Source organism: Caretta caretta, chromosome 11, assembly GCF_965140235.1.
Source record: "Caretta caretta isolate rCarCar2 chromosome 11, rCarCar1.hap1, whole genome shotgun sequence".
NCBI lineage: Eukaryota > Metazoa > Chordata > Testudines > Cheloniidae > Caretta > Caretta caretta.
The window spans coordinates 26,258,221-26,281,247 of NC_134216.1; the positions used below are offsets into that span (position 1 = coordinate 26,258,221).

General features: G+C 37.6%; 1 protein-coding gene across 9 annotated transcripts in view; it reads left to right on the plus strand.

Annotated features, from left to right (window-relative positions):
- The window catches only part of MBD5 (methyl-CpG binding domain protein 5), a 246,850-nt gene that overhangs the window by 122,796 nt on the left and 101,027 nt on the right, over positions 1 to 23,027 (plus strand). For 7 of the 9 annotated variants that reach the window (XR_007359130.2, XM_048869263.2, XM_075117826.1 and 4 more), the window contains 2 exons: positions 6,257 to 6,449; positions 12,263 to 12,320. The gene's annotated coding sequence lies outside the window, so the exon portion shown is untranslated. Of the gene's footprint in view, positions 1 to 6,256; positions 6,450 to 12,262; positions 12,321 to 15,990; positions 16,065 to 23,027 lie in introns of all 9 variants that reach the window. The other 2 variants (XM_075117824.1, XM_048869264.2) reach the window with 1 other exon arrangement.

The following is a 23,027-nucleotide window of genomic DNA, read 5'->3' on the forward strand; positions in this document are numbered from 1 at the left end:
AAAATCAACTTTCCTTCTAGTTTTCCATTGTGTATATATAGTAGAAACTAATAAAAGGTAAACATTTTGCCAACCATCATCATGTAATTATCATAGTTATTTTCTAAGTAGTGGAAAACTGTGGTAATTTGATACTAGCATGTGTAATACAATGCCAACTAGTTAATAGTGACAAGTGTAACTGATAGCGATCACAGTCTTGTGGGGATGGAACTCCCCCACTGATGGAAGGAGAGTTTGCAAAACTACCTCTCTCCAGGCATCATTAGAGAGAGAAACTCACAGTGACACAAGTTGGAGTGGTGACGTTTACATAAAACAAGGTGACCCATTTCCAAATCTTCCCTGGTGTTCATCTGGAGTTTATTGCAGCCCCTAGCCAGTAATAGCTTTCCTTAGTAGAGAAAGAACCAGACACAGAATTGAAAGCAGTTGCTGACTGGATGGGAGGGAGCTTATTCACAAGAACTCATTTTCCTGATTAAATAAGCCCTATTTCTTACCTTCCAATTCTGTGGCTGCTTTACTTGTTTTGTTTTTGTTGTGTTTTTTAAATCTCTGGAGAAATGGTCTGAAGTAAATAGGATGAAATTCAATAAGGACAAATGCAAAGTACTCCACTTAGGAACTATCAGTTGCACACACACAAAATGGGAAATGATTAGGAAGGAGTACTGCAGAAAGGGATCTGGGGGTCAGAGTGGATCACAAGCTAAACATGAGTGAACAGTGTGACACTGTTGCAAAAAAAGCAAACATCATTCTGTGATGTATTAGCAGGAGTGTTGTAAGCAAGATACGAGAAATCATTCTTTCACTCTACTCCATGCTGATCAGGCCTCAGCTGGAGTATTGTGTCCAGTTCTGGGTGCCACATTTCAGGAAAGATGTGGACAAGTTGGAGAAAGTCCAGCAAAGAGCAACAAAAATGATTAAAGGTCTAGAAAACATGACCTATGAGGGAAAATTGAAAAAGCTGAGTTTGTTTAGTCTGGAGAAGAGAAGACTGAGAGGGGGCATAACTGTTTTCAAGTACATAAAAGTTTGTTACAAGGAGGAGTGAGAAAAACTGTTCTCCTTAACCTTTGGAGATAGAGCAAGGAGCTTAAATTGCAGCAAGGGAGGTTTAGGTTGGACATTATGAAAAACTTCCTAACTGTCAGGGCAGTTAAGCACTGGAATAAATTGCATAGGGAGGCTGTGGAATCTCCATCATTGTAGATTTATAAGAGCAGGTTCGACAACACCTGTGAGGGATGGTTTGCTTAGTCCTGCCATGAGTGCAGGGAACTAGACTAGATGACCTCTCAAGGTCTCATCCAGTCCTACGATTCTATGCTTTAATATGCTTCCTTTCCAGTAACACAGCAACCCATTCTCCAACTTGGAAAGTTAAAATTCATTACTTTCTCTAAGGCAGGCTTTCATCAATACATTTATATGAAAATGCTGGAATGGTAGGTAGGTCTGGGTGAATACTGATTTTTCCATTCACTGGCATTCAGGGGGTGCGGGGGGGGGGGGGGAGTTCTGGTTGAATTAAACCTGGAAATTCCAAAATTGAATTTTAAAAAGTTCACAAAAATTTCATCTTGGGTCAACAGAAATATTTTGTTTGACCCAAAACTAAATGTTTTTTTTTTTTAGTTTTTGGACACTTTTTAACATAAAAGCAAAAGGGTTAGATTCAGAAAACACAGAATCATAGAATCTTTCAATCTTCCCTCATAGGTCATGTTTACTAGACCTTTAATCATTTTGTTGCTCTTCTCTGCTGGGCTTTTCAGTTTGGCCACATCTTTTCTGAAATGTGGCACCCAGAACTGGACACAATACTCCTGTTGAGCCCTAATCAGTGTGGAGTAGAGTGAAAGAATTACTTCTCATGTCTTGCTTACAACATTCTTGCTTATACATCCTAGAATGATGTTTGCTTTTTTTCGCAAGTGTTACACTGTTCACTCATATTTAGCTAGTGATCCGCTGTGACCCACGGATCCCTTCCCACAGTATTCTTTCCTAAGCAGTCCTTTCCATTTTGTATTTGTGCAACTGATTGTTCCTTCCTAAGTGGAGTACTTTGCATTTGTGGAGTACTTTGCATTGTGCAGTATTGAATTTCATCCTATTTACTTCAGACCATTTCTCCAGTTTGTCAAGATCATTTTGAATTTTAATCCTATCCTCCAAAGCACTTGCAACCCCTCCCAGCTTGGTGTTGTCCACAGACTTTATAAGTGTACTCTATATGCCATTATGTAAATCACTGAGGAAGATATTGAACAGAATTGGACCCAGAATGGATCCCTGTGGGACTCTACGAGCTATGCCCTTCCAGTTTGACTGTGAACCACTGGTAACTACTCTCTGGGAATAGTTTTCTACCCATTTGTGCACTGACCTTATAGTAGCTCTATCTAGTTGTATTTCCCTAGTTGGTTTATGAGAAGGTCATGCGAGACCGTATGAAAAGCCTTACTAAAGTCAAGATACACCACATCTACTGCTTCCCCCCCATCCAAAAGGCTTGTTACCCTGTCAAAGAAAGCTGTTAGGTTGGTTTGACAGGAAATCCATGCTGACTGTTGCTTATCACCTTATTATCATCTAGGTGTTTGTAAATTGAATGCTTAATTATATGCTTCCATGCTTATAAATGCTTATATATGCTTTTCAAAGATAATTGCTAATCGCTCAGATATCTCCTCAGTCAGCTTCCTGAGTATTCTAGGGTGTATTTCATCAGGCTCTGGTGACTTAAAGACAGCTAGCTTGTCTAAGTAATTTTTAACTTGTTTTTTCCCGATTATAGCCTCTGATCCTACCTCATTTTCACAGGCATTCATTAAGTTAGACGTCCAATACAAAATAATGGAGTTATTAAATGTTGTTAGAAATTGATTCTTTCTTCTTGTTACCAAGGAAAATAACAGCTCCTGATCACCAGTGGAATCTTTCGTCATAAGTTAGGTGCTGCTCAGTGTGCCATATTTTATGGGGATGTCATTCTAGGAGAGTTGCATTGCATGAACAAACCATCCAACCAAAAGACTGGTCTAGAACCCAATCCCTGAGAACACCGATCAGACAAAAGATAAATCTTTGACCAAAAGAGGTAGAGAAGAAGAAGGAGACAGAAAAAAGGCGAGGTCTTTTGGGTAATGGAGAAGCAGAATAGTTGGGAGTGTCCGTTTGATAACTCTGAGCAACAACAATGCCCTTAGCCAGTGCACATAGGACACTCTCTTTATCAACTATAGCTGGGCAATGTGTTTTATAAAATCACACATCATAGCTGTTCAGTGGCATTTATAATGCTGATGAGCATAACATGTACATATACGTATAATGAAGGTGAATGTCTGAAGTAATGATTAACATTACAGTTTTTATTGAAAAAATAACCTTCTGTCTTGTACATTTCCATGTATTCAAAAAGTCACTTTTTATAGCTTAAGGTTATCTGGTTTAGAAATTATTAGTGGAGAAATCATGTATACATTCAAGCTGAGATTAGAAAATAAGGTGCTCTAGAATTCTTGGTGACTTTGAGACTTTTTATACTTAAGATTATTGTCAATTGTCCATGTGATGTAGGTACTGAAATCCTAGGTGGAAATATGCTGTATCCATTGAAATATGCTGTTCCCAGTAAATTTGTTATGTAATATGTACATTAATTAGACTTATATGGTTAAGGGAGGATATGTACATTTTTTGTAAATTACTTTTACTTCAACTGTACATTAGGAATACATTTAAATATGAAATTAAGAAATAATTTTTACTCTAGTGTATTGTATTCATGGTATAAAGATGCATGGCTTAAATATTTTGCATAATACATTTTTAAACACTATGTTACGTCATGTTTTTTTAGAGCTTTATTTATTTTGCTTGGGTAAACAAATGCTGTGTTAAACGTCTGGTGCACAGGGTGTTTATGCATGATGCAATGCTTTATTTAGATGCACCAATTTCTTTAAGAAATTTCAGTTATTTCAGAGAGGGTCTTACAAAAAATGCCATTATAAGGTTAAAGTTTAATTCTTTGAATGAAAAAGATTGTATGTAGCATATACACAAAGGAATGAATTTGCCTTGTTGCAGATTTCAGATATTTTCTCTAGTTAAAAAATCCTTATGCAGTAAAGTGTCGTGTCTATGTTTAAGATTTGAAAATTCTGGATTGAAAATTCTACAGTATTCATTTTCTTGAATACCTACAAACTAGCAGTTAAAGTTCACAGCTGAGAGCCCAGTCCTGTAAAACCATATTCACACAAGCTTCTATTGGAACCATTGGCCTGAGTTAGGGATTGAAAATACTTTTAATGGGGAGACAGCTACCTATGTATGAAATCTAGAGAGGCCATATGACAAAAGATGCTACCACATTTGATTGGTATCATCTGCCATCTGACTAGAGGCCATAGGCTTAAAGGCTGTGAAGAATGAACTGTTTTTAACCTTATAGGTGATCTTTTCCGTAGATCAGGGTTCAGGCATATCAGGGGGCCGCTGTCTTGTCCACTCCTGCTTTGTACATAGATAGAAGCATCCAGTGTGAATGGATTTTAGTCTATCACCTTTCATGAAGAGATATCTATACACATACAAAAGACAGTGTCCCATATTTTAAGAAAACCTAAATGCTAAAGCCCTACAATAATATATATTTAAAACATACTGCTTAGATGAGCACATTTAAGCTTATATTTAAATCCTCTGCCTGTGAAAGACTATAACAGCTCCATAAGAGATTCAGTGGACCTAGGAAATAATGTGATTATTTTTTAATGTATTGATACCTATTCTCTGATTAAACCCTGGCTCAATTTTACTCTTACATTGAGGAAGTACTATTTTCAACTAATAAAATCTCATGATTAGTTTTTGTTGACTTCATTAGTGCTGGTAATTGATAAAGATGAAATATTCTCCAAGAAAATGGAAGGGTTTTGTTTACATGCTTAATTAAGACATTCAGTAATAATATTTAATATAATGGATTAAGTTTGTAATTTAATATATTCAAGATTTGGTACTACACTGTACCTTGTAAGAATCTTCATATTACAGTGAAGATCCAGTAAACCTGGTAGATTGTTTTGTTTTATGGGAGTGGGATTGGATATGTGAGGGGATGTTATTTGTTGATTGTAAAACCCAACTGTACCAGCTCCCTACTAAGATCCTAATTATATATTCTATAAACTAGAACTGATTCAACAGACATAGTGTAAGATCCCGAAAATATGTATTAGGTTTGTTGCACTTCTTTTGATAAAGCACTTTTAATCAATTCTGATATAATTCTGTTGGTTTTCAGTGGAGTATTTCTAATGGGTCTTCAAAATACTGGTGTTAAACTAGCAGACTTTCCAAGTATTGCCTTTTAGGAGATTACATTAGCTCTCCTTTCAATCTGCCTTCAATCTGATTGGATCCAATGCTTTAAAAGAAACCAGCTAATTGAATTAAAGGGCTATGCAATGACTCCTAGTTGCTCTCAGTGGCAGAGAAACTGAAACTGCTACATTAAAAGTCTGCTCTGGAGAAACTTACGTAGTGCAGCACACTATGTTGCAGCTCAATGACAATGTAGTGCTGTCTTCTTTTAAAAGATAGCAGCATTGAGTGCCATCCATGCACTGTTTCTGCAATGGAATGTGCCAGCAATTCATGTACCTGCACAAAATCCTAGTGAACGGCTCACAACCTGTATTGGCAGATTGCTTTGCAGAATAGAGGCCATTCAGTTTGCAATACAGAGAGAGAGAGAGAGAGAGAAATACTACTGCAAGTTGCATATTTTTTACATCTTTTATCTTGTGATATTAACTACAGAATTGTCTTTAAATTATGAGGATTATTTGCTATGATACTTAAAACCTAGAGTGTTTAGCTCATCTCAGCGATGGGTAATATAACTGAATTTGTTTGAGAAAGTGTTTCTTTAAATGTATACTTTTTTATACAATAATATCATTGCACAAACCTTAATTATCCATTTTTAACAGATCAATTGTTTCTGATTCTTGGATGTACACTGTAATAGCCTCCATGATTTAGCAAAAGATATCTTTATTTCTTTCTCCACCCCTTCCTCCTTTTTTTCTTTTAATAAATAAAATTATGGTACAGAGTATAAAGTAGTTTGAGAATGTTTTACAGAACAGCCAAGAAAAGTGAAAAAGTGAAATCAAAAGATTTGATTTGTGGTTTAATGTAAACAATATTACTGACTCAACAGATGTAACTTGGGGTGCAAAGAGTTCCACAGATGAGGGGTATAATAAGAAAAGGACCTACCCCCAGTGACCCAAGTCCATAGCCAAACTACAGACAGGAGAGTCTCTGAAGCAAAGTTGAATGTGCACCCAGAAATTTCAGAAACCAAAAGGTCCGTAAGGTAACTAGAAGCAAGGCCATGAAGAGCATTATAAGTAAGTATTTTTTTAAAAAAATCAATACGTTTTTATGCTGAGACTTATTTTATTTTATTTTGGTATTAGCATGCTACAATGGGAAAGATTATTGCTAAATATATTCCATGCAATAAAATTCTACAAAAGTTTGAGTTAATATTAGAAAACTAATCAAGAGAGCAGCATAGAGCAGAGAATTTCAGTATTTAACCAAGATGAATTGAAAGTATAAACAATTTTGCAATTCATACTCTTTGTTTAAGACCAGCAGGGCATGCTTTACATGTTTTTGCTGCTAATTAAGTGAGGGGAAAAAATACATTCTTGACCTGGTTTTAATTGATTTCATTCAGACAGTATATGAAGTTGAATATTTTCATGTGATAAACTTAACGTGTGTTGTGACAATGTGATTCATATAGGCATTAGTCATAAATGGTTATAATATACTTTGACATAATTAAACAGTGGAATGCTATTTATTTACATCAGAAAAGATTCAGCATTATCTGTGACCTAGATTACATTTTTGATGCCAGAGTAGCTGACTCGCACTAAGAAATTAAGCCAAAACTCTACTGTAATTTTTTTAAAAAGCTCTTTTTGTACATTTTTATAATCGAACTATAAGGTTATACCATATTGACAGTTAGCAGATGGAAAAAACAATACATTAGGAAGCTCAAAGAACACACTGGGAAGCTATGCTATAAATACCAGGCTAATTCCAGAGCTTCAAGATTTTTCCAAAGCTTTTAGAGCATTTCTTAATCTCTTTGGGAGGGAGTTATTAGTAGTCCTTTTATCTGATTTTTTTTTTTTTAAGATTGTCTTAAACTTCCATAGGGCTATTTAGGGTACTGCCTTGAGATATTGTCCCTAAAACACACCTTCTGTGTGAAGTTATTTTTTCTATACCTCTTTGTTCTAGATTTCTCCTTGCTCACCCATTGTTTCTTCCTTTGGTAGTTTCAAGCAAACAATCCATAAGATGGAGGGGAGGAGCAAATATAGCATGTTGTGACTATAGTACATCACTGTATATAATCAACCATCTCCGCTTGCGTGAAATGCTCCACCAGAAAACTCAGACTCCTGTGTGCCTCAACTCATTTTGAATCTGAGATTCAGTGGTCAAGCTCTCCCTTAATAGGTTAAGATAGCAGCCAGCCTTTTGGCTGAGTTTCATGAAGACTTGGGTGACCCATAAAGTCATGGATGTTTTCTGTCACAGTCACTGTTGTAGCAAGACTCACCAAAGCTGCATGGCTTCCAGATTTCCAAACTCTGATGCCAGTGCAGTGTAGTATGTTAAAAGTAAGTGACTGCTTGTCTTTTTCCAGTAGAAAGGCTATGCTAAGTAGTGTATTACTCTACTGTTGTAGCAGACCGTAGCCAGGTCACAGAATCACTACAATAGTTAATAGGCCCTAAGACAGGATGTCACTAAGAGAAGCCCTGAATTCAGAGCTAATTTTATTTTTGTATGTGTATCCAAGAAAGAAGAGATTTTATGGGCCCCTGATATTTGACTGCAAAAAGCATGAAATTGTAAGGATGAAGACAGGTTTCAGAGCAGCAGCCATGTTTGTCTGTATTAGCAAAAAGAAATGGAGTACTTGTGGCACCTTAGAGACTAACAAATTTATTTGAGCATAAGCTTTCGTGAGCTACAGTTCACTTCAAATGCATCTGATGAAGTGAGCTGTAGCTCACGAAAGCTTATGCTCAAATAAATTTGTTAGTCTCTAAGGTGCCACAAGAACGCCTTTCCTTTTTAAGGATGAAGAGTCTCTTAGGACTCCCTATTGAAGTTAGCAAAATGCAATAGTCACTGGAGAGTGATCAGACAGAATCCAGACTAATTAAAATGTAAGAACTCTCCACTCATGAAATGTCATTTTGATTCCTGCACCTCTGTTTTGTTTGAGTAATACTTTTAGGAAATTGTACTATTTCCAGGAATCTTAGACCTGTGTGTGTTCATGTTCGTGTTCCTTGAATACCCAACGCTAGAGGAAATGGAACAGAGCACACACGAAAAATCTAGATCACAGGTCTTCCAATCCTAGTGGATTCTAATTTTGCATAAACACACAAATTGTTGGTGTTGTTTTATCCTCACTTTGTATTTTCCTGAAAGTTATTGCTATTGTTGATATGTGTGAAAAAAGTTTCAATGTGTGGTACAGGTATTTAAAGTCTATCTTCATTGATGGTAGTTTTTAATATATAAAAGTGAACTGAAATAAGTGGTTTTTTTCATACGTAAACGAACATTCCTTAAGACACTACATCCAAAACAGGGTGAAATTCTGGCTTTGTTGAAGTCAATGGAAGCTTCAGTGGAGCCAAGACGCCTGGGTAGCTAAAACATTGGAAATGCATACATTTTAAAAATAGCACTGAAAGGTGTTTTATCTGAAAGAGGCGTGAGTTCAGGGATCTTTGTTTTTCCTGAAAGAGTTGATGACCTCACAAACACCTAAAATGAAACAGGGAGTTGCATTTATTTACCTTTATTTGTGTCACACAGTACACTTCTGTTACTCCATTAATGTATTTGTGGTGCATTAAACATGTTAAAATACTTTTATATTTTAAGTAATACAAGTATTCATTATTAATATTTATTAATAGGACTCATTTACCATTAGGTATAAGGGCACACAAGATGTTACATAGTCTCAGATATAAAAGAAAACATAACACAAGGAGAAACAAAATATCATCTGTTTTATGTACACATCTTTGGAACTCTCTGGTCTTGCTGAGAGTTTGGACCACAGCTTTTCTCAGCTTCATTCACAGGGAAGACTCAAACCAGCTCACTTGAGTTTTAACTTTGTCTCTGGCAAGAAGTAGAGTTCTTACATTTTTCATAGTAACAGCTGTGTTAGTCTGTCTTTGCAAAAAGAAAAGGAGTACTTGTGGCACCTTAGAGACTAACCAATTTATTTGAGCATGAGCTTTCGTGAGCTACAGCTCACTTCATCGGATGCATACCGTGGAAACTGCAGAAGACATTATATACACACAGAGACCAGTCTCTGTGTGTATATAATGTCTTCTGCAGTTTCCACGGTATGCATCCGATGAAGTGAGCTGTAGCTCACGAAAGCTCATGCTCAAATAAATTGGTTAGTCTCTAAGGTGCCACAAGTACTCCAGTTCTTACATTGTGACAAAGCAATCAGATTTCCAGATTTTCCATCCTTTTGGGGAGGATCTAGCAGTTTCCTCACTCTATTGCCTTCCAAGAGAGAGAGCATACTTTTTCCCTCCCTCTGCACATCCATATGTTCCTTACCCTCCTTTTTGTCTTCACCCCCTTGATGACCCCAGGTAGTTTGCTTCTTTCCAGGTGGTAGACTGAGCAGTTTTTCTGGGGTGGGTCAAGCCTTTGGCTTCCTTCATTCCTTATGAAAAGAACCCTTTCTTTTCCGATCTAGTGTAGAGTATGTACATCCTATCTCTCACATGCTGGAAACAGGGTATCTGGGTACTCCTCTCCATTTTTTTTCTTGACACAGTACTTCACCAACACCAGTTAAGGACTAGAATGAAAATTCTTTATTAAAGTTGTGTGACAGTGGCTGGCAACACAGTTTGTGTTTGAGATTTCAGATGGCTATTTCATGAGGACTCTTTAGTAAAACATTTAATAGACTTTTGTGCTTATGTTATCCATAACCTAAAAAATGAAGAAAATATGATTGTTCTTGGCTTCTCTCCCAATTTTATTCTGAAATCATGCCTCTGAGACCTCAGTCTGAGTACATTTTTTCACTGGATGTAAAAATATTTCAGCAGTCTCCTCTTGAGTTTCCTTAGTAGAAAACTTTTGTATGTTGCTGCAGTAGCAACACATCTATTCTGTTCATTATACTTTGGTAAATGCCTGTAATACCACATTTGCAAAGTTACTTTTTATCCTCATTATACACAGACAAGTAGATACCTCATGTTAAATGTTATGTGATTTTTCAAAAATTCAAAACTTTTTTGATGAAATTCATCCCTGTAGAAAGAGCCAGCACATGGCCATTGCACCAATTACTTCCCACTTATACCCTCACAATAAGGCTTATTTTTTAGTAAAAATCCTCTGTTGTCCAGTCCCAGCATCTGGGAGTCAGAGGTTTAGGGACACGCAGAGCATGGGCTTGCATTCTTGACCATCTTGGCTAATAGCCATTGATGAACCCATCCTCCATGAACTTATCTAATTCTTTTTTGAACCCAATTATACTTTTGGCCTTCACAACATCCCCGGTAACAAGTTCCACAGGTTGACTGTGTGGTGTGTGAAGAAGCACTTACTTCTGTGTGTTTAAAACCTGCTGCCTATTAATGTCATTGGGTGACCCCTCATTCTTGTGTTATGTGAAGGGGTAAATAACACATCCTTATTCACTTTCTCTGTACTATTCATGATTTTTATAGACCTCTATCATGTCCCCCCTTAGCCATCACTCTTCCAAGATGAATAATCCCAATCTTTTTAATCTCTCCTTTCATGGGAGCTGTTCCATATTTCTAATCATTATTACTGTTAATTGATCAGTTTGTTCCAAAACCACCTCTACTGACACTGCAATCTGGGACAGCGCCTCAGATTCATTACCGAAAAAGAATGGCTCAGGTATTGGAATCTCCCTCACATCCTCTCCGGTGAAGACCGATGCAAAGAATTCATTTCGCTTGTCCACAATGGCCTTTACTTCCTTGAGTGCTCCGTTAACACCTCAGTCATCTAGAGACCCTACTGGTGGTCTGGCAGGCTTCCTACTTCTGATGTACTTACAAAGACTAACAGGATTTTTTTTTCTTTTGCTAGTTGTTGTTAAAATTCTTTTTTAAGGCCAATTTTAAAAAAATTCTTGATTGGCCAGTAATCTGACTGGTGATTGGATAAAAGAACACACAAATGTAGAGTAATCTTTATTTAAAATTCCTTTTTTTTAATAGAGAGAGGCTGTGGAAGTGATAGTTAATCCCATGAATTTATCCTCAAGAGTCAATAACAGCACTCAGGGACCTACCTCTGAGTTCCTATTTGTTTTATTTAAAAAAAATGATTTGATTAAATATTTACAAGCATGACAGACACTTCTGCAGCTGCCTTTTATTTGGCAACTGGGGACTTGATGGGGTAAATACCCAAAATTACTATTTAGGGCCAAATTTTGGCCTGGCTTGCATACAGCACACACGAGAAGAAGGGAGTGCAAAATGTGTCTTTGTAGTGCAGCTTTGAGTATCCCCTCATGGGTAACCTCTTGAGTGGGTAAGCAGAGACTACAGAGCTGCTGCATCCCTCCCTCCTGCAGATGACCAGAAAGGGGGCCCAATGGGAGTAGTCACTGGATGGAGTCTTGAGTTTGTCACCTCCACTGGCAATACATCAGGCAACAGAGAGTAGGAATAAACCTGGCATAATTTTAATCCCTTGCTGGAACAGGAGGGAGATTGTGATTCAGGGAGTACAAAACCACACTGCCCCTTACTCTGAAGTAAAGGCAAACCCATAATTGAGCACTTTATTAATATTATTGCTAAAATAAAAAATAATCTTGATTAGAACAGACTTAAACATCAGATTTATTTTGCCATGTTTGTGGTGTTTTAAACAAAATAATGTGCCTTTGTGTTAACAAGTAGGTAGTTGCTTCAAAGTCATTTGTTAGTAGAAATAAAAGACTACGAAAATTGTCTACCCAAGTGGGTTTATAAAAAATTTAGGGCAAACTGAGAATTATTAAAGGTTAAACTTTTGTTATAATATACATTTGTGTATCTTCTGTATCAACTAGTCCTTTGTTTTTCAGCTTAGAATGAACAGGATGAACATACCCACCTTACGTCTAATCCTTAACAAGGAAAAAGGTCAGTTTTTGCTTCCTGCTACAATTAAATACTGTATCTTACTTTGTTAATTGCAAAGCAATAAGTACTTTTTAGTTGGACCACTTTTGATCACATGACTTGTATAATAAATCAAAATACTGCATGTTGGGATGGGGAGAGAGAGAATTTTATAACTTAGAAGTGTATTCCCTAAACAACTCACTCAGGTCGCATAATGTAGATGATGTAGATGGAAGAGCTGTTAGAATTTTCTGTCTGAATGATTTTCCAATAGAAAATGCCCTTATCAGAAAATCAAAATTTTTCTCAGGAAAATTTCAATTTTCCATGAGGAAAATCAAAATAATGGCCTCCAGGCAGCCTGCCGGAGGCTGTGTCCTTACTCTCTGGCTCTGAGCCAACCCCACCCCTCTGCACTCAGTCTGACTGCAAGAGAGGCAGACAGCAGGACACTCAGCCCTTGTCTTAGAAGAAGGTAAGGAGGCTGAGCATCCCTTTCTCTGCATCTTGGCTCTTATCAATTTCACTTTGTCTGCTGTGAGGAAGTGAAATTGACAAGAGTCTTCCAGATGGGAAACGGAAGAATTCTGTGTTGGTTCTTCCAAAACTGAATTTTTCTAGAAATCCCTTCCTGGAAAAAATGTTGCATTTTTGGCTTTTTGTCCCAATTTGGAATGATCCCCTGCCCATCCTCCTCCCCCACCTTGCAAAAAAAAATTTCTGGAAGGAGTTTCTATTTTCTGACTTGCTCTAGCAGATGGAGAAGATAAAGATATAAGAAAAGGTCATATATACAAGGATTGTTTATTTATTAAAGTATTACCCCTATAGTCAATGGGCTTCATGGGCCAAATGAAATATGTATGTGTGGTAATTGTTCATGGAGTGGAGGCAAATAAAAGGGGTAAAATCACCCACTTTTCTTTTGTTGTAGAAATGCTTGAGCTTCTGGACCCCTTTTCAGGAAACCATCTGTCAGGTGTAGAGATAACTGGTTAAGAATGGGAAAACGTAATACAGAATACCTTATAAATGTTTCAGTAGGGCCAAATCCTTATGTACACAAGTAGTTCTTTCTTATGTTTATTAATGGTATACCCATTAACTGAACTGGGGGACTACTCATGTGTGAGAGAGTTTGCAGAAGTTAAAATGGTTTTCTTTTTTGTTTGCTTGTTTATTGACAGTTACTTTATATTTATATTTTCCTACACAATTTAAGGGCAAAACTTTAGTCCCAAGAAAGTCAATAGGACCAGGATTCAATCCAAAAGTATAAGAGCCACATTTTAGTCCCACATGAGTGACAAGTATTGCCATATATTTTAAAGCATAAACTGTCATACTTAACTGAGTAAATGCAAGAGCATTTCATGCTGATGCAAGTGTAGCGGCTGCACATCTGAAATATTGTCCCTTAATGTGACGATAATCGGATAATACTGTAATTGTACCCAAAAAAAAAAAAAGCCACAACCACATACCTCCTAGAAGAAATTATATGGCGTACATATTAATATTGAAGCTGGGGCAGGAGGAAGGGAGAGAGGGTTGATTTCCAATTAACCCAATGATTTCCCTACACTGGTGGGAATCCTCCATATGTATAGCTAAGCAGACTGTAAGCACATGTGGTGTGAAGTTACTCCAGCAATTTTCTATAATTTATCATCCACATCTGGTCTTTTGTTTATATCTAAATTTCCTATTAATGTAATTTTAGTAATAGTAAACTGATGTTACCTGTCAGCTTTTTTACCACACAGTAGAAAAGTAAGCTGAAATTGGTATATGATATTTGGCTTGCCCCTAATATTTCAACATTGACTTAGAGTAGGCAGTTATTTGTTTTTTTTAATCTACCTTCAAGGGACCAATCCTGTGCACATTTAATCCTATGAATACCCTTTGATAGCACATGCAACTCTGTTGAAAAAAGTAAGAATATTTATGTAAGTAAGTGTGTGCAGGATCATGTCCAAAAATTGCAAACATCTCTTCAGGGCTCAGAATCACTCAAATTAAAAATATAAGAACTGATCTTAATGTCTTTATCTACATAGATTAGAATCCTAAAGAGACATTCATTTTATTTTACTGCATGATAATTGCAGGTTGGCACCAAAACACCATTAAATGTTATCCTAAATTCTTTCAAAAAGAATGCCAAACCTTCTTTACTGGTAGCAGCTAGTTTTAGTTTTCAAAACATGCTATAAGTGACTCATCAACCATGTTACAAATAAAATTGTTTGAAATATTGAATCTGCCATAGGTTTTTTTTCTTAAAAGAAAAATAAGTCAAAGAAATTTTTCCCTGAGGGGAGAAAAAGGATTAGGGTAACATTTTTATCTATCAAAATAAAGAGCATTGATTTAGTATCATTTATCTTCACAACTAAATGAAAAGAGATTTTGTATATAATCTTTCTTCCATCTGCACACACAAGTCCCATTAATGCTAACCAAAGCAATACATGCACAGAAGGGAAAAATACAGTCCTTTGGGAGTAACAACTTTATTGTCTTTTTGACTCTGTGTGTGTGTGTGTGTGTGTGTTTATTTAAACTTGCTAAATGCTCATATTACACAAAAGTATAATTAGGTCTATGGCCTATTTAAAATAATAATAACCAATAGACTTCTGTGGTTGGGTGGTTTGAACACATCCTCAAATACTGATTTACTTCCTTCTTTCTGATTCTTGTTGCTTGTTCATAGTGAGCACCACATTATCTAAATACTTGAATTTAATTTACAAAATTTTTCATCTACAAATTCACATTGGACAACAAGAATAATTTGAAGCATTCATGACCAATGTGGCTGATCCAAAAACATTAGGATTTCAACTTCTGCTGCTGTACTTTAACCTATATTACTGAGTTGCTTCAATATTCAAACCAAAAAATTCAAATAAAGTTATCAAGGGGTTTATATCTTTTATCTTCTTACAATAAAAGAAGGTTTGGTCTTCCGTTTCAGTTTATTGAGAATCACTTTTTGAGGAAAAAATCCACTATAATTAATTGTTAGATTTTGTAAAACAATGAAAGATGTAGTATTATTGCAATAGAAACATTAATAAATCATTCTGTACAGGTCTGTAGCATACTACATTGCAGACAGCCAGCATGAGCTCACTAAACACTGTTTTATTAGACCAAGTAATGATACAGAGCTTGTATTAAGGTGCCTGAATATTTAATTTTATGTTAACATAATTTGTTATTTTAAGAGTATTCTTCTCATGAAAGACTAGGGAAATTGTTAATTATTTGCTGAATGTTTCAGTAAACAATTTTAAGAACAGCACTTGAGGAAAAAAACATTTCATGTCTCTAAAAATAGCTTAGTCACATGACTTAATACTTTAGCACAAAAGCATAATTTACAGGTTTAATTTGCAATCCCACTATATTTTTTGACATTCTGTTGCACAGAAGCTCAGTCTGAATGACTCAAATGACTTAATATTTCTCTGCATTGAGTGCTCGGTACCTAGTACAAAGCAAGATGATTTAGTGTAATTTATACAATTTGGGTCTCTGCATTCTTTCTGCACAAGTGTGATTTTTTGTTTTTGTTTTTTTTTTGTTGTTGTTGTTTTGTTTTTTTTTACTCTCGAATGCTTTGTTTTTGAATTCACACATTGCACAATTAATGAACTTTTGGGGTCATCTTAAGCAAGGGAAGAGTGTCGTACCAACAGATCATATCCACTGACTATATTTCCAGCGGGCTGATTTTTAAAAAAACATGTAAGTAAAAACTAATGGAGACTTTCGGTTCCATTTTTACATCAGTTTTTTAATTATTATTCTGTATTTTATCACAACTTAATGGCCTGTACGCAAAATGATTTACTGAGAAGCTGTCAGATAAAAGCAAAATTTTCAAATAGTTAATTTGATATTTATTGGGTCAATATTTTCTGCACTTACTTATTAAGTGCCTCTAGAATGTACAGCAAAAAGGTACTCGTGTAATTGTTTGGCCATATATTCTGCAGTCTAAAAATACTGATGAAAACTGAGTTCACCTTAAGTGATTTGGCCTTTGGGAACCAAGGGTCCGGAGTTTGGGTGAATAAATTTGGTCTTTCTATGTTATGTCCTTGGATCAACTTTTGAACTCCTAGTTCCTGTATTTGCAACATTGGTCCGGTGCTTAAAAAATATTTGCAGCTGAATTAGATATGAGGTCATAATCAGAATGTGACCTTCAAAGATTTTCTTAACTTGGTTTTCATTTCCTTCTCTCTTGATCTGACAGAATTCAGAAACTACACTGATAATTTTCTGGTGAACAGATTTATTAACTTAAGTCAGCAAGAGAAGCATTTAAGCCTGTTACATGTTGAATACATTTTTTAAATATTAAAGACCCTTCTTGTTGTGCCTATTGCAGTTTGGAAGTTCAAATTCCCTCTCCTTCAGCTGCAGAATGTTGTGTTTGGCCTTTTGAAGCCTCCTTGTTTCTTGGTTCGAAATCTCTTTCTTACTAGTATGTAATACCATCAGTGTTGGGGTCTTCCAGAGCTAACTGAATGTCAATGAGCTGTGGGAAAGTTTTGCTGAAGCCGTGACCTGAAATGAGCTCTTATGATAAATCCATCTCACAGATCAGCCACATAGAATTAAGCTAAAAGCCATGCAACCAGAAAATCAGCCACTCATTCTCGCCCCAAACAATTAACATCTAGAGGGAAACTGCTCTTCTAGAAGTTAAAGTATGGTAAGGGTCAGGAAATTCTCCCATAGGAAAGTAAATGTTGGGGGAGACAGAAGATATGGAAAAAAATGCTTCCCAGCCATTTGGAGGTCTGTTTTTGTTAGCCATAGTGTCTGTTTAAAAAAAAAAAAGCAACCTTATGAAAGAGAGTTATAAATATTGTTGCTCTTTATGTGCTAGAATGTCTTTAAAATATTTCAAAACATCTAAATTAACATTATAACAAAGAATATTTTGAAATATGTGACCGGAATCTTTATTATGTAGACAGGTTCTTGCTACATAGTACTTTGTTTTTTGCTTCTTTAAAGTTAGAACTTGTTTTCTATCCGTTTTAATTAGGAAGTGAGTTCCTTAGAGTTTCATGTTTGTGGATTGAAAAGAGGCCAGTGATTGAAAATAATAGGAATGACTTTCAGACATTTTAAAATGGAGACAAACCATTGTGGTCCTCTCCAGGTCACCTTTGATAGATCTGTATGGTGCTCAAGCCAGAGGCACTTGGTAATATACAATGAGTCTATCCTGAATGTGACGCAAGTGGATTGTATTCATAATGATGACTTAAAATTCCGTTCTACAGAGTAACTTCACTGTTTTAAATTGCCTCAGGTTCATACTTGGAATGTAAATTGTTAGACTGAATACAAATTTTATTTTTAAAAAGAAAAACAAACCTAAACTGACAAAATTGTTCTGTAGCTCTAATGTATGCATTAGAAATATATTTAAGAATTAATTTTGAGGGTACTTATTTCTTGATATGGAGTGATACTTTGCTAAGTATAGAATATGGTTTGTTTGTTTTTTTCAAAGAAAGAAGGAAAAGCTGTTACCTTCTTATCTATTCATATCCAGGGCATCTCTCTCTCTCTCTCTCTCTCTCCCCCTCCCCCCCACCAATTCTGAGTTCCTTTTCCCCTCTAATGTTCTAAGTTGTGGGGTGTTTGAAAAGGTATCTTAAATCCACTTTGATTCTTGTATGGAGCATACAAAAAGGACATAATTATAAGAATATTGTTCACTTTAGAGAGTAGCATTTAGTCCTTTCTAAGAAAGCTACTTATGGTTTTGCATCTTCATTTTCCATTGAGATTATCTGGTTACTGAAATTCGGGTGAAAAGCTCTTTTATCGGAGGTATGTCGGTGATGGTAGCAGCCAACAATGGTCACCAGATCTCCAGAAAAATTACAGGCAGCTTTCTCCATTCTTTTACTCTATATTGTTGTCTAAACATTTTGGCCCCCACTAATTCTGCTTTTCATTACTCTGACCAACTGAGGATTCATAGATTCCAAGGCCAAAAGGGACCATTGTGATCACAGAATCATAGAATCAGGGTTGGAAGAGACCTCAGGAGGTCATCAGGGTTGGAAGAGACCTCAGGAGGACCAACCCCAACTAAATCATCCCAGCTAGGGCTTTGTCGAGCCAGGCCTCAAAAACCTCTAAGGATAGAGATTCCACCACCTCCTTAGGTAATCCATTCCAGTGCTTCAGCACCCTCCTAGTGAAAAAGTTTTTCCTAATATCCAACCTAAACCTCCCCCACTGCTACTTGAGACCATTGCTGCTTTTTCTGTCATCTGCCACCACTGAGAACAGCCGAGCTCCATCCTCTTTGGAACCCCCCTTCAGGTAGTTGAAGGCTGCTATCAAATCCCTGGTTTCAGAGTAACAGCCGTGTTAGTCTGTATTCGCAAAAAGAAAAAGAGTACTTGTGGCACCTTAGAGACTAACCAATTTATTTGAGCATAAGCTTTCGTGAGCTACAGCTCACTTCATCGGATGTATACTGTGGAAAGTGTAGAAGATCTTTTTATACACACAAAGCATGAAAAAATACCTCCCCCCACCCCACTCTCCTGCTGGTAATAGCTTACCTAAAGTGATCACTCTCCGTACAATGTGTATGATAATCAAGTTGGGCTATTTCCGGCACAAATCCAGGTTTTCTCACCCCCCACACACACACAAACACACAAACCCACTCTCCTGCTGGTAATAGCTTATCCAAAGTGACCACTCTCCTTACAATGTGTATGATAATCAAGGTGGGCCATTTCCAGCACAAATCCAGGATTTAACAAGAACGTCTTGGGGGGGGGAAACAAGGGGAAATAGGTTACCTTGCATAATGACTTAGCCACTCCCAGTCTCTATTCAAGCCTAAGTTAATTGTATCCAATTTGCAAATGAATTCCAATTCAACAGTTTCTCGCTGGAGTCTGGATTTGAAGTTTTTTTGTTGTAATATCGCAACTTTCATGTCTGTAATCGTGTGACCAGAGAGAATTGTCACATCCACCCCCTCAGACAGAGACAAACACCTACAAGATCTCTATCAAGCATTCTTACAACTACAATACCCATACAATCACCAGCAACCACATACCACACAACAGAACCACTAACCCAGGAACCTATCCTTGCAACAAAGCCCGTTGCCAACTGTGCTCACATATCTATTCAGGGGACACCATCACAGGGCCTAATAACATCAGCCATACTATCAGAGGCTCGTTCACCTGCACATCCACCAATGTGATATATGCCATCATGTGCCAGCAATGCCCTCTGCCATGTACATTGGTCAAACTGGACAGTCTCTACGTAAAAGAATAAATGGACACAAATCAGATGTCAAGAATTATAACGTTCATAAACCAGTCGGAGAATACTTCAATCTCTCTGGTCACGTGATTACAGACATGAAAGTTGTAATATTACAACAAAAAAACTTCAAATCCAGACTCCAGCGAGAAACTGTTGAATTGGAATTCATTTGCAAATTGGATACAATTAACTTAGGCTTGAATAGAGACTGGGAGTGGCTAAGTCATTATGCAAGGTAACCTATTTCCCCTTGTTTTTTCCTACCCACCCACCCCCCCCCAAGACGTTCTTGTTAAACCCTGGATTTGTGCTGGAAATGGCCCACCTTGATTATCATACACATTGTAAGGAGAGTGGTCACTTTGGATAAGCTATTACCAGCAGGAGAGTGGGGTGGGGGGAGGTATTTTTTCATGCTTTGTGTGTATAAAAAGATCTTCTACACTTTCCACAGTATGCATCCGATGAAGTGAGCTGTAGCTCACGAAAGCTTATGCTCAAATAAATTGGTTAGTCTCTAAGGTGCCACAAGTGCTCCTTTTCTTTTTATCAAATCCCCCTCGCTCTTCTTTTCTCCAGACGAAATAAGCCCAGTTCCCTCAGTCTCTCCTCATAAGTCATGTGCCCCAGGTCCCTGATCATTTTTGTTGCCCTCCTCTGGACTCTCTCCAATTTTTCCACGTCCTTTCTGTAGTGGGGAGCCCAAAACTGGACGCAGTACTTCAGACGTGGCCTCACCAGTGCCGAATAAAGGGGAATAGTCACTTCCCTGGATCTGCTGGCAATGCTCCGACTAATGCCGTTAGCCTTCTTGGCAACAAGGGCACACCATTGACTCATATCCAGCTTCTCATCCACTTTAATCCCCAGGTCCTTTTCTGCAGAACTGCCACTTAGCCAGTCGGTCCCCAGCCTGTAGTAGTGTATGGGATTCTTCCATCCCAAGTGCAGGACTCTGCACTTGTATTTGTTGAACCTCATAAGATTTTTTTTTTAGTCCAATTCTCCAATTTGCCTAGGTCACTCTGGACTCTATCCCTACCCTCCAGCATATCTACCTCTCCCCCCAGCTCAGTGTCACCCGTGAACTTGCTGAGGGTGCAATCCATCCCATCTTCCAGATCATTAATGAAAATGGTGAATAACACCAGCCCCAGGACCAACCCCTGGGGCACTCCGCTTGATATCGGCTTCCAACTAGACATCGAGCCATTGATCACTGCCCATTGAGCCCGACGATCTAGCCAGCTTTCTATCCACCTTATATCCATTCATCCAATCCACACTTTTTTAACTTGCTGGCAAAAATACTGTGGGAGACCGTATCAAAAGCTTTGCTAAAGTCAATATAGATCACGCCCACCACTTTCCCCATATCCACAGAGCCAATTATCTCATCCTAGAAGGCAATCAGGTTGGTCAGGCATGACTTGCCCTTGGTGAATCCATGTTGACTGTTCCTGATCACCTTCCTCTCCTCCAAGTGCTTCACAATGGATTCCTTGACGACCTGCTCCATGATTTTTCCGGGGCCTGAAGTGAGGCTGTAGTTCCCCGGATTCTCCTTCTTCCCTTTTTTAAAGATGGGAACTATATTTGCCTTTTCCCAATTGTCCAGGACCTCCCCTGATCGCCATGAGTTTTCAAACTTTTAATTTCCTATATTTCTGCAATCATATCAGCCAATTCCCTCAGCACCCTCAGATGCATTAGATCCAGACCCATGGACCTGTGCATGTCCAGCTTTTCTAAACAGTCCTTTATTTGTGCTTTCACCACCGAGGGGCTGCTCACCTCCTCCCTGTACTGTGCTGCCCAGTGCAGCAGTCTGGGAGCTGACCTTGTCTGTGAAGACAGAGGCAAAAAAAAATTGAGTACTTTAGCTTTTTCCACATCATCTGTGTCAAGGGTCTTTCCCCACTCTGAACTCTAGGGTACAGATGTGGGGACCTGCATGAAAGACCCCCTAAGCTTATTCTTACTAGCTTAGGTTAAAAGCTTCCCCAAGATACAAACTTTTACCTTTTGTCCCTGGACCTTATGCTTCCACCACCAAAATGTCTAACAAAAATAACAGGGGAAGTGCCCCCTTGGAAACGTCTCCCCCCCCAAAGAAAAAATCCCCCCAAGCACTACACCCCCGTTCCTGGGGAAGGCTTGATAAAAATCCTCACCAATTTGCATAGGTGAACACAGACCCAAACCCTTGGATCTTAAGAACAATGAAAAGCAATCAGGTTCTTAAAAGAAGAATTTTAATTAAAGAAAAAGTAAAAGAATCACCTCTGTAAAATCAGGGTGGTAAATACCTTACAGGGTAATCAGATTCAAAACACAGAGACTCCCTCTAGGCAAAACCTTAAGTTACAGAAAGACACACAAACAGGAATATACATTCCATTCAGCACAACTTATTTTATCAGCCATTTAAACAAAACAGAATCTAACGCATATCTAGCTAGATTGCTTACTAACTCTTCACAGGAGTTCTGACCTGCATTCCTGCTCTGGTCCCGGCAAAAGCATCACACAGACAGAGAGGACCCTTTGTCCCGTCCCCCTCCTACCCCCTTCACTCCAGCTTTGAAAATATCTTGTCTCCTCATTGGTCATTTTGGTCAGGTGCCAGCAAGGTTATCTTAGCTTCTTAACCCTTTATAGGTGAAAGGGTTTTCCTCTGGCCAGGAGGGATTTAAAGATGTTTACCCTTCCCTTTATATTTATGACAATCTGTCACTAGGTTGCGTCCCCCATTCAGTAAGGGTTCCACCCATCATCTGGTCTGATCTCTTGTAGCACACAGGCCATAGAAGTTCCCCCACAAAAATTCTTAGAGCATATATATTTTAGGAAAAAATCTAATCTTGATTTTAAAATGGCTGATAATGGAAAATCCACACAAGCCTTGGTAAAGTGTTCCAATGGTTAATTACCCCTCACTTTTAAAAATGTGAGCCTTATTTCCAGTCTGAATTTGTCTTGCTTCAACTTCAACCCTTTGGATCTTATGTCTTCATCGGCTACATTGAAGAGCCCATTATCAAATATTTGTTCCCATGTAGGTACTTATAGATTGTAATCAAGGCACCCCGTAACCTTCTTTTTGTTAAACTTAATAGATTGAGCTCTTTGAGTTTATCACTATATAAAGCTTCTAAACTTTTAATCGTTCTTATGGCTATTCTCTGAACCCTCTCCATTTTATCAACATCTGTCTTGAATTGCAGACACAAGAACTGGACGCAGCATTCCAGCACTGGTTGCCCCAGTGCCTCATACAGAGGAAAAGTAACTTCTGTACTCCTGCTTTTGCATCCAAGGATCACATTAGCCTTTTTGATCATAGTATCAGATTCAGCAATATCCACCATG